At 45.3% G+C, this 16,733-nt stretch overlaps 1 long non-coding RNA gene across 1 annotated transcript in view; it reads right to left on the reverse strand.

The window, feature by feature from the left end:
• Window positions 1–4,209: 4,209 nt before the first annotated feature.
• The window catches only part of LOC120388940, a 40,588-nt gene continuing 28,064 nt past the window's right edge, over window positions 4,210–16,733 (reverse strand). Inside the window, exons 2-3 of the long non-coding RNA XR_005590685.1 lie at window positions 7,485–7,704; window positions 4,210–4,519 (exon numbers count right to left, since the gene is read on the reverse strand). This is a non-coding gene — a long non-coding RNA (uncharacterized LOC120388940). The remainder of the gene's footprint in view (window positions 4,520–7,484; window positions 7,705–16,733) is intronic.

Here is a 16,733-nt window from a genome sequence, read left to right on the forward strand (position 1 = left end):
CAATCCCCTGCCCCAGCCATGAGCCTCCCCTCAAACCCGGAGCCCCCTTCTGCATCCCAAACCCCTCACCCCCAACCCTAGCCCAGAGCCTGCACCCCCCAGCCCAGAGCCCTGACCCCCTCCCATACCCCAACCCCCTGCCCCAGACCAGAGCCCCCTCCCACACCCTGGACCTCTCATTCTCTGCCCCACCCCGCAGCCCTCACCCCCGCACCCCAACCCTCTGCCCCAGCCCTGAGTCCCTCCCACACCCCAACCCCTTATTCCCAGCTCCATTGGGTCGCAGGCATCAACAGTTTCCTTCAACTGGGTCATCAGAAAAAAGTATGAAAACCACTGATCTAGGTCACAATATCTAGAACTGCTCCTTCCTCCCCTTTTACAGAGTAGCTTCTGTATGTTAAGCTGAGGACTTTTCTCATCGTACCTTCAAGCTCACCCCCAAAAGCATCTTTTGTGAGCTGGACATTTGGCTGGGAATAGATTCATTAAAAATAAAATACATTAAATAAGAGTCAGTTAGGAGGAGGAGATAGATGGTGTTTGCAAAGAAGGAGTTTGCTTTCTCACACACAGCCGCCTAAAAATGCTCACTCAGCAAGCCGCACTAATATGTCCACAGCACATAACTCGAAGGCAAAACCCCTTTGTTTGCATAAAGCAATTTAATTCCAATGGGAGCTGAAGGCCTATATAAATCCTGCTGCTTATTTAAAAAAAAAAAGGCATTTTTAAGAGGCAATTTCACATTAATAATGCAACTATTGCCGGTTTATTATGTAGGTTAATAAGATATATTTATACCAAACAGGCATTAATTAAATATGGGGACAGCTTGCTTTATGCTCCGTGGCAGCACACACTGATGTGTCCATCCAAAGGGAATAGGCAGCAGTGGATTTATTGCTAGAATTAAAAGTGGTAATGGGAACACTTCCCCACATGTATTATCTGAATACTGGCACCTTTAATATTGTAACTACCTATTTATTGAACTTAAATCTGAAGTATTAAAAGCCATGCGTACCATATATGATATTAAGTAAGAATAGCCCGTTGTGGCATTATGAGGGGATTCTAACGCAATGGTTTTCAAACTTTTTTTCTGGCGACCCAGTTGAAGAAAATTACTGCTGGCGGGTCCTGGTCAGCGGCACAGCTGGGTTGCAGAGGCAGGCTTCCTGCCTGTCCTGGCACCACAGACTGCGCTGTGCCCCGGAAGCAACCAGCAGCAGGTCCGGCTCCTAGGCGGAGGCGCACAAGTGGCTCTGTGTGGCTCTCGCCCACAGGCACCACCCCCCAGCATTCCCAGCCAATGGGAGTGCAGAGCCGATGCTCGAGGCAGAGGCAGCGTGCAGGCCCTTCCCCCCAACCCTTCCCCCCCTCCCCCCCCCCCCCCCCCGCATAGGAGCTGGACCTGCTGCTGGCTGATTCCGGGGCTCATTGCGGTGTCAGAACAGGTAGGAACTAGCCTGCTTTAGCTGAGCAGCACCGCCAACGGGACTTTTAACGGCCTGGTTGGCAGTGCTGACCAGAGCCATCGCGACCCAGTGCTTCCCATTCTGCAACCGAGTACTGGGTCGTGACCCACAGTTTGAAAACCACTGTTCTAAAGAGCTGCCATTGCAAAAGTATAAGGGTGCCTGTCTCCTGGGATGAATATGCTTCTATTGATTCCAAGGAGTGGGTAGGGGCACCCAGTCATTGCATCTGGTGTTCAGAACACAGTGTACAAAAATGCTCTTCAGTCCTTAACACGGAGGCAACAAAGCACAGTATTATTGGTAGAACTGAGCAATTTTTTTGGTGGGGGGGAATGGTAAATTCACTGAAAAATTCATGGGGGGTGGGGCCTGAAACTGTTTACAAATTGGGGTTAAATTTGGCAAATAGTTCATCCAAAAATTTTTTTATTTGGTAATGTTGAAACAAACTGTTTTGACGTTTCATTTTGAAATGACATTTTTTAAATCCTAGAATCATAGATGTGTAGGACTGAAAGGGACCTTGAGAGGTCATCTTGTCTAGTCCCCTGCACTCAGGGCAGGTCTAAGTATTAACTAAGTCAACCTGAATGACATTTTTTGTGTGTGGGAGAGTGTAGCGAGGTGGTCACCCGCTCCTGCCTGGAAGGGCTTAAAATAGCCCTGGAGCGGGCTGGGGCAGGCGGAAAAGCTGGGCTGATTGGGAAGCAGCCGCAGCTGGGGCCATGCCCCAAACAGACCCAGCTGGCCCTATAAAGGCCAGGGAAGCCAGGAGCAGGAACACTCTCTCTCTAGCCTTTGGAGAGGGAAGGACCAGGCTGCTTGGGGGAGCTGAGGAAGGTACTGAGGGTGGAGCAGTGCTGGGGAAGGGCCAGGGAGCTCCGGCCTAGCAGAGCCCCAGGCTGCAGGCCAAAGTAAGGCTCCACTGGAGGGGACTAGGGCTGCAGAGGGGCAGCTCCGCTATAGGTAGAGGCAGCCGGTCCAAACCCAACCTTGCCTGTGATGAGTAGGTTACACTGCAGTCTGTCCCAGGGAGCGGGGGCGAGCTGGTGACTGGCAGTAGCCTATGACTGAGGCTAGGTGGGGATAGTGGGTGGGGGTTCCCTGGGGAGGGGAGACCCAGAGACTGAGGGGTGTACTGCCAGGGGGCAGCCCCCAGGCGTGCAAGGGGGTCCGGGAGGGACATGGGGGCCTGGTGAAAGCGGGACACCGGCCTGCAGAGCGTGCTCTGATGGCTGGAGAGCTAATTCCCAGAAGGTACCAGCAGGAGGTGCTGCAGGGATGAGTCCCGCACGCTTACAGAGGGGTTAATTTAATCAAGAAAAAATGAATATATTCAGTTTCTGTTTGAAATTAACTCAATTTTTTTCCTCTCGATAATAGGCTTTTATTATTAATAATTTGTATTACAGTAGGGTTTGAATGCCCCAACCAAGATTAGGGCCCTGTCATTCGGCGAGCTGTACAAACAGGAGACAGTCCCTGCCCCTTACAGGTTAAACAAACAAGTTGGGTAAAGTAAGAGTTATTATCCTTTTATTACATGATGGGGACTCCAGAGAGTTGAAGTGACTTGCCCAATAGAACACAGATCTCCTGAGTCCCAGCCCAGTGCCTTAGCCACAAGACCATCCTTCCTCGCATGCAGCTTTGTGAGACTTGTTTATGGGCGTGTCTGCAGGATCAGGCTGTAGGACTTGACGGGTTTATGCACCATGAACATTTGGCTCTGTATAGAGAGACAGTTGTTCCCCGCCCCACCCCACCCCCGCATCTGCTGTAGCAATGACCATTTCTAACGGGGTGTTCTGTGTGACTTTGTTAACATCAAGCGGCTTGCCAATGGGTGCATGACCTATCAGTGTGGGGCTGTAATGCAGATGGATATCAGTAAGTCCCTGCCTGATGGTACATCTGGTGGAAGAAAGACAGCGACTCTCATTAGTACCATTTCCCCTAGTTTTAATGAGGCACTTTGCTGGCAAAGCTAATCACAGCAGCTGTCAGTCATCCCCTCTCTGCTAGTTCCAGAGCTGGCGGGGTGGGAATCCTGGGCTGAAACGCCAACGGGGCATCGGATACGAGAGCCGGAAGCTGTAGTAAAGCACTCGGAGGAGAGGAAGCATGTGCTCTAGGGACTGAACCCTGCAGCCTGTCAAGCGTTTAGCTTTCCCTGGCAGGATAGCTTTTAGGATGTGTTCGCTGTCTCTGGTAATGTAAAAGCTGCAGAAATCAGATGCTTTAATGTCAAATCTGACTCCAATTCAAAGGCACAGGCAGCAGGAGAGTTGTAATGAGGTAAGAGATGGGTTTGAACTGCTCGCAATGCAGAAGAGCGAGAGGACAGCTGCAGGATGGCGATCTCTCCTTCCATTGCCAACTGTAGGAAGTTTCCCCTACAAATACTTTAATGCTGAGATCAGTTGCTCTGCACACCGTCCGGGTTCATGGTCTTCCAGTAATGATTCATTATTGCTTCTCCAGTTTCCAGATTGTCCCAGACCTGCCCACATCTGCCCTCACCAGTGGACAGCTTTGCCTAGGGATTGCTAGTTGTAGGACCAGTTTCTCACTGACTCCAAATCCAGGTAGGTGTATTGGCTTCAGCAGAATGATGTTAACTTGACACCTGCTGAAAAGCTGTGCCATAGATATTTTATTTATTTATTTATTATTTTTTAAAAGGGCCAGAGTTATAATCATCTTGTTTGACATGCACAGCGCAGGCCTTACCACTTACCCCATTAGTTCCAGCAGCACAAGGAGTTATTCTTCCATGCTACAATGTTTGTCCAGCTGACACTGCTCCTTGTGTTAAATCTAAAATGAAGATGTGCCATTTTGTCTACTGGACCTTCTGTTGTTTAAGGGTTTTGTGTTGGTCTTCAGAGATGGGCTTGTCCACATTTCACAGCGGGTTGTGGTGATCCTCAGATGCAAGAGACTCAGTCATGCCCCATGTGGTGGCAGCAGAGGGAGAGAAGGCGACATAGGAGTAACTTACAGCAGTTCCAAGCCATCACAGGCTGCCCTCCCTGCTGAGGAAGAGAATATTGCCCAGTTATGCTGGTTTTACGGCATCTCTGTGCTGGAGAAGCAGCCCCAGTGCTGCCTAATCTGACCTTGCACCCCTCTTTATAGAATCCCCTCTCCTTCGCTCGCTCTTTTTGCTGAATTCTGCCTGAGCCTGGAAGTGGTGAAGCCAGTTCAGTTGGAGTGAGCTGTCTGCCAAAGGCAGCCTCCACGAATCCACAGCAAGGCCAGGATTTGATGGAGTCAACAACTGGCCCTAACTCCCTTCTCTCTCTCTGTTGTGATGCTGAATGGATGTGCTCCAGTGTTGGGTCACTTCACTAGCTGATGGTGGGAGCCCAGGAGCACTTGGAACCTAGCTGAGGAAGGCAGAGCAAAGCCAATGGCTGGATACTAAGGATATTTTTTAAAAGGGGGAGGGGAGGGAATTCAAATGGAAAATAAGAGGATGCAAAGTGCAGGAAAAGTTGGATTGAGGCAAGGTGAGGCCCTGGGTGCTCTGTGACACAAGCCCTGCACTACAGTCCCATCCCCCAGGCAGTGTGGCAGAGTTGCATCACAGTGGGGTCCACTTCTTCCCCTGGAAGTGGCATCAAAGACTCCCTTTTGCGCAGAAAAGGCAGGGACAGTGGTGGTTCTCCCCACCCTTGTATTTACCTCAGCCATTGGGGTGTAGCTGCTTGGGTGAATGGACCAAACCTCATGCACTCCTCCCTCCCTCCCTGCCAGATACCCAGTTCTCTGTTGTGCTGGTGTTGGCATGTTCATCCCTGACCACCCGCATCCTGACTTGGGTCAGAAAAAGTTTTCAAGTTCTCAAATTCTTGTGGAGTGGGAAAACTGTTTCCTGCCAAGCTCCTGCTAAAAACTTCTGGCTTGTTTATACAGAGACACCCTCAGGAAAATTAATTCAAATTAAATAAAGGTGTGAATTTAAAGTGGGTTAGTTAAACTTCTTTAAACCCCTGTATGGATACTCCCATTCAGAATCAAAGTGGCCTGAATTTGGTTTAGTTTAATTAAGTGAATTAAGGCCACTTTAATTCTGAATGAGTGTGCCCACTCAGGGATTTAATGCAGTTTAACTAATCCATTTTAACTTCACACCTGTTAGTTAATTTGGATTAATTTTCCTGAGAGTCCCCATGTAGACAAGCCTTTACTTAAAATAAAGGAAAAAAGTAGAAGATGGCAGATGTAATGGCATGACTTTAGGAGCTGGGGTACAAGCTTATGTTACTTGTGCCTTAAACTAGCCCTGAATGAGGGTAATTAGCCATTGGAATAGCTTCCCAAGGAATGCGATAGGTTCTCAGTCACATGGAGTCTTGACATCAAGAGTCAGTGTCTGTCAAAGAGATGCTATCGTACAACCACAATTTATTGACTTGTGTAATGTTGATTTATGTAGGAATATAAATGCGCCCGATCTGGGAATTCTTGGGTAAAGTTCTGTCCTGTGTCATACAGGAGGCAAAACTGGATGAGACAGACATTATAATGATCTGTCCTGGCCTTAACCCTATGAACTGACAGAGTAACATGTACCAGCGCCAACGTTAGCCCTGAGAAGGTCATACCAGTATTTAGTCAGGGTGGGTGGAGTGTCCTCACATGCAATTTCTTTGCTTAACAAAGGTTGTCACTGTCCTGTCACATCATTGATATTTGGGTCTTGGACACACTGAGGCTCTTGTGTAAAACTCAAAACAACACTGCAAATGGGCATAAAACTTTTTTTTTTAAACAGCTTCTTCCTACAGTGGTTTTTCCTTACCCCTCTCAAAAATCTGCAAGAAGGTTGAAGTAACTTCTGTACTTTTATTAATCAAAGGTGAGTGGTTCTGTCTCTGAATTCACAAGTAGAAAGGGCTCTGAACCGTTTATCTTTGTTTCCCCACTCAGTACTGGCTTTCAAGAAATACATTTTTAATTTTATTTCTAAACTCCTACTGTCCAACATTTAAAACCTTGGGGCTCTTCCTCATGAAATAGTGATGCTGACTCTTCCTCAGACTTTACTTGCAAAAACACGAAGCTAACACTCCAAAGGAATGAATAGATTGCTTTCTTTTTCTCCTCATTAACCCCTGTCAGGAGTGTGCACATGGTAAACCCATCATCCCACCCTAGAGCGGTGCATGAGTCAAAGAAGCAGGAATTGTATCAGAAGTATCAATTGTTCCTGCCTGGATTCCCATGTAGTCACGTCTCTGCCACCTTGAAGCACTTGCCTTGTGATCTGAATATGCATTTTTAAAGTATGCTCTGATAAGAAGGGTGCAGAAAGGCCCAAAGCAGGAGTAGTGTATTCTCCGGCCACTCATTGATGGCATATGAACTGATCTCCTCTTCTACTGAATATACACGACGGGGACTTCACTGGACTAAAGGCATCCGGAGGAGAATTTATTTTATTTATTTAAATTTCTACTACGGCTAAAAAAAGGGCACACAAACTAAGCTCTGAGCAGTCTTGACAGGCTCTTTAGAAATACACAATATACGCTTAACTAAACAGATACCCGGTACCTTGTTAATAGCAAAGGTATAACAAAAACTAATTTCCCCAACGCACTCCCCCTCCACTACCCAGCCTATCAGAGCTTCCCCCACCTGCTAGCCACTCCCTCTCCACTGAACCAGAGATAAGGGAGGAGGCTAACAGAATGCATGAACATTTACAAACCTGGACTATTACAGACCAAAGGCAGGAGGGAGGAACAAATTCCAAAGTTATACCTATGCGGCTCCCAGCTTGCCTTGATATGTGGAATCACAGTCTGTCTCAAACAGGAGTTATTTATAAAAGAAAACATCTGAAACCAATAGCCCCAAACAAAGCTTCCACACAACTTGTGTTGCCAGCTTTGCCATCCTGGTTTGCAAAAGTACCCACATTCCTAGAATACTGTACAATGCACAGAGATATCTAGTGGCTGAATAATGTACTGCAAGTAAACATACCGTTACATGATTTAGGTGCCTTCCCTGCTGCCCCTTGGCAGCGAGGCTCAGGGGGAGAGGTGAGCTGATAGGTGGAGAACTGGGCTGTCTGTATGTGTAACGCTGCAGGCTTGTCTGGCCTGTAATCTTGGATGCTCTGTGTGTGTGTGATCCAAGCTCCTTTCTGGAATCAGAATCCATTTGCTAGGTGAAGAGCCACTTGCACGAAGGCAGGGTACCACTGCAGTGAGAGGGGAGAGACGTGTTTAGTATTGCAGGTGATGTGGCTGGCAGAGAGAACAGTTGGAGGGAGGTGAGGCATTTGCCTAGTTTTAGTCAAATAAGATGTGGTGTGTCTTTTGTCACACACTTGATTCAGTGCATATGTACACTAGCCATGCATAATCAAGTCCTGCCCCACATCCACATCAGAACTCTGATCACACAGTTGAGCATCTTGGGTACCAGTGTCCAAGTAGCAGTGCATTCTAGGTGATTTTGAAAAGTTTAGTGGGATAGTTTGCAGGTGCTCTGGGGATATGTGGAAGGAATGGTCAAACTCCCATAATCCAGTGGGAAAATCCCGTACATCCCTGCGGGTATCCCATAAGGCCCCTCTGGGCTGTCACCATTTCTAAGCACTTTTTGCAACATGGTAAAATTAAACTTTAAAACCACTGAGTTTCAGAATGAGAGAAAATGATGCAAAGTTCCTCCTTGCTGGCATCCTCGGGACCATTGTGAAGTGGAGGATTTGAGCCAGCAATATGCATATGCTATCAAGCAGCTCACAGAGCTCTGATTTACTTCATTCATTCACAGCAAACTCAAAATGCAGTTTAGTTGTGAGGACAGATTGAACAATGCACAGTAGCTGTGAATAATTATGACATTTCCCCACATGACATGAGTTTAAAGGATATTTTTCTTATCAAAGCATTTTTTTAAATGTGAAAACATCAAATAAAAAAACTTGTAGCAAATTTAATTAATTTTTCATCATATACAACATTTCTGGAATAATTATAAGTGCTGAGGTTTTCCGCCAGCCAAAATCAGTTAGACCATGAATATTCATGCCAAATGGAAACAGGGAAAACTTTCAGACAGACATCAAGATTCTGTTGAGATGAGAACATGGTCATACGATCAACGGTAATCTACCTGCACTGTTAGAGCCAAAGCCCAATTGCTACCTATGCTGATGACAGCATTGTGACAAACAATAACAGCTGCAGGTGTTTGGGGGAGGGGGAGAATGCATGCACAATTCTTCAGTAGAAACTTTTTTTGGGGGGGGTCACAATTTCTCTTTTAAAATTTTTAGATTTTCAGGGGGGTTTTTTTTAAATGTTTTTCCCCGGCAACTGAAAATTGCTGTTTATTTTGTTTTGAAATCAAAACATTTTTCAGCTATACATTTATTTTTGATGTTTTCAAGTTCAAAAAAATCTGCTTAGAATTTTTGGTTTTCATTTTTTTGAAAAAACCTGAAAATTTTTGACAAGCCTAGAAATTTTTCTATGAAAATTTCAGTTGCTTCAAAAACCCTTTTTCCACCAAATGTATTTCTACAGAAAATTGTTGACCTGCTATATAACTAATATATAAATAGTGCTATATAAATAATACTTGCATAGAACCCTGTGTATTCTATAACCTTGGTACCTACCATCTCGTCCAGAATTGTGCTCCTGAATCTAAAATGTCATTTTATTAGTTTTTACAGCCCTCATGGCTGTGATTATTTGGGGAATCTGTCTGTACAATTGATGAATTCTGTGATACTGGAGGCTCTTTATGTATATCTGTGTCAGACTGCAGACTCCATTTTGGATGGGGTGTTCTTTACCTTCTCTATTGCCTCTTTACCTCCATGTTGGACTGAAATTCCAATGAGTTCATGGTACAGGGCTGACCATAGAGGCCCATTAAATCTGTGTGCTCTGCCACTCAACTAGAAACATCCTAGACAATAGACTGGCTTCTGCTTGGAGAACTGGTTTGTCAGGGGAGAGTTACTGACAATGAAGTCACCCCTTGAACCTGACCAGGGAGTTACCTCACAGAGGAGACTGCAAGGTTATAGAAAGGACAGTAGTTGCTTTCCTTGTGCGGGTGTGTGTGTCTTTGGCCAGTTTCACTGGCTTAAGAGGAGGAAACCTGCTGCAGGAGCCAGATGATGTGAGGGAATCTCGCCTACGTAAGCTCAGATGGTTCTTCAAGAACTTCCCCTGGAAGGGTAAGCTAGAGCAAGGGGAAATAATTGTAGGGTTTCTTATTTTTGTATAGATCTGTGTATTTCTCAAGGGATTAAGTAAAGAGTAACAGTGCTGTAGATTCCTGTGCAAAGTGTGTGTGTGTGAGAGAGATGCTACACTTACCGCATACCCCCTCAGAGAGTTAAACAGCAACCCAGAAGGCTCACACCTTTGGTGGAGTTCCAGGAGTGGGTGGTGTTGAAGCTACTGGGGTATCTTGGAGGTCAGCACTGGTCCAGGGGCCCAGGGTAGAAGGGCTGCCGGGCCCCATTTCCATTAAGTGGTAACAAGCTGGGAGTCTATGCCCAGGAAATGTGCCAGAGAGACCGGGGAGAAAATAGCCTTGCAATCTGTTGAGAGGTTGAGAACATCAGAGCGGTCTGGTGGAAGCCTATCTGGATCTGTGACAGAAGAAAACCTTGAAAACATGAACAGAGACTGATGATGCAGTCTGGTCTCCCCTGAGTTTACATAAAGCCTAGAACAACAGCCCTAAGAAAACTGCCCCCTGCCTCTCAAATAGCTGTTAACACTGAATGCTAAAGATGACTCTTTCTGTGAGTGTTTAGTGTTTAATAGACGTTCCCAGCTTAATGTGCTGATCCCACTATTCCTCCCACACCTCCCCAGGTTCAAAAAGCTCCAGCTGTCTCTTAACTAAATGCCAAAAATCTTGAGTGTTCATCCCAAAACATCTGCTACAGTTATGCATTGTTAGCGCAAATGATAGAGAGAGTCCTGTTGAAAATATGGGAGCTCTGTAACATGCATTGAACTTAATCTCAACATCGCTAACGTAGGGGCTGATGTCCTGATTGTGTCATTCACTGAACCTCTCTGTCACAGCATCCCCAGACTGCTAAAAAATTGCCATAGAGTACATAGAGGTCCGGCTCGTATAGCACCTTTCAGTCAAGGCTCTTAATGCTCTTTTGCACGTTAGTTGCATAGGAAGCAGAGAGAGTTGTGCGAGGTCACAAAGAGAGTCTGACAGAGCTAGGAATTGAACCCAGCAGTCTTGATTCCCAGTCCTCTTCTCTAGCTACTAGACAATGCTCCCACGTCAAAATGGGTCTTTGGGGTTGAAGGCAAATCGAGAATTATAGCTCTGACATGAAGGTGAACTACAGTGACATTGAACTTATTGTTACACTCTTCCCACAATCCATGCTGTGCTCTTCATTCCTTCTTATCTCCTTCCATGATGCATTCTCATCTGTGACCTGCCACCTTGGTGCTCTCACTTGACTAGCATATTTATTTTGTTTGTATCAGATTCCCTCATCCTGTAGCTGTGGGGGCCATTGCTTCCAACTCTATTAATCTATTTCACAGTTAGAAGGCCCAAAGTCACTTCCAGAACAGCAATGCCTCTTCTACTCTTACTGACACTGCGTTCAGCTTTCTTGGACATTGGACTCAGGTTACTGCTAAGCTTTTGTGATTAAAATCCAATCAATAGGAATAAATAAAGGTGGTACCTCACTATGAAAGCAAGAATAAGAGAGCAAACGAATATATTTCAGTTCTTGCTCAAAAGCAAACTTGGACACAATTCATTCTTTCAAATAGCAAATATTTGGGCAAAGAGCAAGTTTATTGAGAGAGAGTCTCCTCCTTTAACCTTGGCCAAGAAACCTTTGCACTGCACAGGTCAGTGAGTTATAGAGCCTTATTTATCATAAAATTATTTTCCACAGATCAAAAATACTTTGAATGACAGATGAAAACCTACTAGTCTTTTTTATCAGCACTGCCATTTGTTTTACCCATAACTGTTCTCCCATGGAGATATTTCCCTTGCTTAAGATGTGGTGGTGTCAGAATATGATGTAGTTTAGACTCCTTCACAAAACAATGAGCAGAAATGGGGTCCTGAGCAATTTTAATCTCTGTTTATACCATAAAAACTATCCTCAGCATTATCTATTATGTGTGAAAGAAGCAGTTACAGGCCATAAAAAGAAAAATTACATTATGTATTAAAAAAGTGCTTCTTTACTTCCAGTTTATTTCAAGGAAGAAGATATACAAACAACTGAATTAAGACCAGAACATTAAGAAGAGTTAAACCCTACAGACAATTGCAAATCTGGAACTGGCAGCTAATCTGTGGTGTTCTGCAGAATGAGTAAGTAAGTCATCAACATACAAGCAAACCATATATTTGTAATCATTCACTCTGCTTATGGTGATATTAAAGGTTCAGGCATCCCCAGATCCCACACTGAGTGAAGTAGCAAAAATGGATTAAAATCTGTCTCCCTATAAAGCTCCTTGTTCAAAGGCTCTTTCTGGCATGAGGTCACTGAGGCTTTGCTCTTTAATACCTTAACCCAGGGGTTCTCAAACTTTTCCAGAGCATGGACCACCTCTTGGTAGAAAGATTGCTTTGTGGGCATATTTTACTCCAGAAGTGGCTGCAATTCAGTGATAGACTGTGCATATATACCACGGTGATAAATTTGTAAAGCAATTTGGGATAGTTTGTATGTTGCCAAGGTCACCTAGACTGAGAATAAGTAATGACAAGATGTTGAGAAGAGGCTAATGGCATAACTGTAGTTGTGCAAAGGGGCCTTAAAATGGGTACACGTATGTTCTCACTTTATGGCCATTTTACATTGCAAGAGAAAAATAAAGTATAAATGAGAATCTGCCCCTCTGCCTTAACTTTATGTGAGGAAACATGAGTTTGTGTCAATTTGTAAACTTGCAGTAAAACTTACACAGTAACTGTTCTGTTTATTGTTGATAAACTTTAATGGGATTTAATTAAGAATATTTACATGACAGGGAAAGACCATATGGTCCTGTTTGTTATGAGCTAATTTGATTTCCCCAGGAATAATTAAAATCAGCTGATGGCAACCACCATCTTAACAACTGCAGAAATCTGAGCTTTGCTAGCCTCCAATTTACTTATCCCAAACTTCCTCTTGAGCGGAATTACACTAGTGGTTTTCCTGTAGCATAGTGACTTCAGCAAAGCGATCTTCCAAATTGACTTGCCAGGTGCTTAAGTAGGAACTTATTTTCTTACAGAAATAAAGATTTTTGAACTACTTTAAGGGCAATGTGATTTTCTTTTTTACCTGTTTCTATAAAACTGGAGAGTGATTGCTGTTCCATCTCACTCTTGAATTTGATTTTCATCAGTGAGAAAAGCTAGGATATATTTCTGGCAGCATGGCTACACTCAAGTGTTTGAAAAAAAAATGTTGCTGTGGATGTCTGATGAGACTTAGCCAATTCAAGCTTGTATTTAAATGCCCTGAAAAGCAGAGATTTTTTTTAATGCTCAAAATTTGGAGAATCTGAAAGGTGCTATGAAGCTATTTTAGATCATTATATAGCTGCCAGTATCTGAGTGCCTACTAGTCTTTAATGGATTTATCCATTGGGAAGTGCTATTATCCTCATTTGAACAAGATCTGAGAGAGAGATTAAGTGACTTACCTAAGGTAACACAGCAGCTCTGTGGTGGAGTGAGGCATTAAACCTGGGTCTCCCATCCTAACCCCGGGGCCATCTTTCTCCGTAGTTGAAAATGCCCATTATTAATTCCAAAGGTCCATAGTTCATGGATAATGCACCCCAAATAATCATGGGTGTTTGGAGAGATTGGATGGCTTGGAATGGGCCTTTTGCAGGTTTTTTCCTCTAGCCTGTATGTGAAATCAGACTGTGGCATGTAGTAGCGGAAAGTCATGAGCATTTGCTGGCTCTTTGATGACTTGTGGATGAAAAGTGCATGGGGGGATCTCCGTGTATGACCTAGTGGACAAGTTTCCATGCCGCAAAGCTAATTTTTGTTCCCAAGCTTTTGAAACCTGTGGAGGATCACTGGAGTGGGGTGAGCATTTCATTAAATTGCCTGGCTTGTTGCACGGGGGGTATTTTTAAGTTATTATAAGGGCGCCTAGAGCACCTCTCTTAATAGTTGCAGAAATTAAATAAAGTACCAAAGCCACAACTAGACGGGCACGCACATTGGTGATGCCAGCAGAGAGACAAGGCAACAGAGGCTGGACTGCCCTATTTCAATCCCTGGGGCAGGAGGGGTGGGGGTCACTCCAGCCAGAGCTGTCTGAGGGAAGACTGCATGGCTTATACTGCACCTGTACATTGACTATTAATGCATTATGATCTAGCACCAACAGTGTACTGGCAGCTTTTTAGGTACATTGTAGAGAAGTGACTCTAGGCCTTCAGGTCCATCAATCTGGCATCCTTCACTAGCTGTTGATAATGCAGCCCACAACAGCTAGTTTTCTAAACAGCTATGTAGCGGGTCAGACTCACCCCTGCGGCACCTCCTGCTGGTGATCCCAGGGAATTAGCGTGGTTTCCAGCACGGAGCGCCCTCTGCAGGCCAGTGATCTGCCTGTTCCCTGGCCCCAAGTCCCTCCCTGGACCCCGGTGCCCTTTTACATGGGGTGCTGCCCCCTGGCAGTAACCCCTTTCTCTCAGGGTCTCCTGTCTCTAGGGAACCCACACACTCTATCCCCACCTTGCCTCAGTGTATGGCTACTGACAGTCATTGTCTAGCCCCACTCCCTGGGGCAGACTGCAGTATCAGCCTATTCATCACTGGCAAGGAGGGTTTGGACCTGCTGCTTTGGCCTACCCCTGGGCTGCCTCTGTAACCCCCAGTACCTGTTAGCCCTCTGCTAAGCCGCAGCCTGGGGCTCCCCAGCTCCTCTGCCTTTCCCCAGCCCTGCTCCACTCAGGTACCCAGTCTAGCTCCCTGCAGCCAGGCCCATCTCCCTCTGAATGCAGAGAGAGACTGTCTGCTTGGGCTTCTGGCTCATAGCCTCTTATAGGGGCCAGCTGGGCCTGATTGGGGCATGGCCCAGCTGCAGCCACTTCCCAATCAGCCCAGCTTAAAAGCTGCTTTCTCAAGCCTCGACCCCTTCCCAGGGCTGTTTTTAACCCCTTCAGGGCTGGAGCAGGGTGTCACAGAGTATAGGGGAGTCAGGCCCTGCACCCCCGGGCTCCCTGCCGATTCACCAGGACTCTCAGCCAGCCAGTAAAGCAGAAGGTTTATTTAGACGACAGGAATACAGTCCAACACAGGTCTTGCAGGCACAGATAACCGGATCCCCCCTGTTAGGTCCATCTTGGGGCCCCATACCCCCATCGGGGATCAGAGCCCTCTCTCTCTGCTTCCCCTCTTTTCCCCAGCCAACTCCAGTCTGCCCAACCCCCTCCGGCCCCTCCTCTCTGCTCAGCTTCTTTCCCAGGCTAGGAGGTCACCTGACCCCTTTGTCTCCAACACCTTTAGCCAGCACCTTTGCAGGGAGGGGCCCGGCCATCAGTTGCTAGGAGACAGAACTTCAGGCATTTGGCTGCATGGCCTTTTGCTGCTAGATACTTAGGATCTGTACCCAGCCCCCAGTACGAACAGTCCCACTTCGTCACACCGGGGTCCACCCTGCTACAATCTACTTTAGGGCTACGGCTGTGTGGCTCTGCCAAATATAAAGGGTCAGCTAGACATATTAGGGGGAAAAGATTCTTATAAGATGGTTACCCTATTCTGGGGAGAATAGTATATATCAGGGAGTGACAGAGGAAGATGCTGCTTAATTACTGATAAAACATTACTGAAGCAATAGGACAGCTGGGTATTAGTCATTGTCAGTTACTTTCATATTTACATTCTGGTTTTGTAGTGGTTTTTTTTTTCAGAACACAGTTCTAAATAATTATCCCCCCTTCCCTTTAATTTGACTAGGAGAGAAGGGACCAGGAAAAGTTTAAGACCATGTGACATAGAAGAAGATTCTTGCATGCTATAAAATTAAACAAGAATGTTGAGACTCTGCCAAGTGTTAGCAAATATCTGGGCACTTGCAAGCCTGCTTGCCAGTGGAGGAAAAATCAATGAGGCAGAGTCTGCATATATTCTAAGGGTAACTTGTTTTATTTACTCATATACGCCAGTCCTAGAACAGAGGTGGACAAACAGCATGTAGAGCAATTCCTTTTTTCAGGATTCTCAGCCTAATGTCAACATCTGGTTCCCAGGAAGCAATTTTGCTTCAAGAAGTGGCCTTAAGCTGAGAGCAAACTCTTTTCCCACCACTAGCATAACTCCCTCAACAAGGACCACTGCCTCTACACAGAACCTTGCCTAACCAAAAATGAACAACACAGCATGTCTTCATAAGACTGAACATTTGCTTGCATGCTAAGAAAAAGAACTTGGAAGACTGTGTAACAAGACCATGGTGACACCTGCCATAACATTATAAAACAAAGGATGAAGAAAAAGATAGACCAGCAGAGAAAACATTAAACTCCAGAATCCAGAAAAATCCCCTATGTGGTTCTTGCCTTGTGAGAAAGGGTGAATCTTAATTTGTTTCCCAGAGAAGATAGAGCTTGCTACAGAACGACAGTTCACCCTCAGGGCCTCTGCTAGATTGGCGCAGCTGTTGGCTGTTCAGTGCCTATAAGGCTTTCTGCTCTGTGGGTCCCTTCCTCTCCAGAGCTCCTTTCCTGCCCATTGCTCACACTCCCAATTCTGCAGAGGGCTGTGGCATTTGTGGCATACGAATCCCTGTACTCCCCTCTGTAAGCCTTGTTCAAACCCTGCGTGTACAGAATATGAAAATGCACAATCTAATAATAAAGCATGATGTGCGTTCATTTCAAATAGTGATTAACACTGGAGACATTACAGAAATACATTTGGATATTATCCCAAGTTCAGTGAACTTCACACAGGCCTGGGATAATGAAAACCTCTCTCTCTCTGATGTCAGGCTCAGGTTTATAATGACAAGGGGTAATCTAAAATGTGTTATTCTGAACAGGAAAATATTTCCATTTCTTCCTTTTGATGTAACTGCTTCTAGTTTCTGTTACTAAGGACCCATCTTTGAAGTGTTTTTTTCTTTATACATAATTAATAGCAAGATAAAATATTGACGTTATTTTTGTTATATAATTTGATTGTAGTCTGCTGTTATCATTCTATATTGTTCTGAGAGCAATTATG

The sequence above is a fragment of the Mauremys reevesii genome, linkage group 22 (genome assembly GCF_016161935.1).
Source record: "Mauremys reevesii isolate NIE-2019 linkage group 22, ASM1616193v1, whole genome shotgun sequence".
NCBI classification, from domain to species: domain Eukaryota; kingdom Metazoa; phylum Chordata; order Testudines; family Geoemydidae; genus Mauremys; species Mauremys reevesii.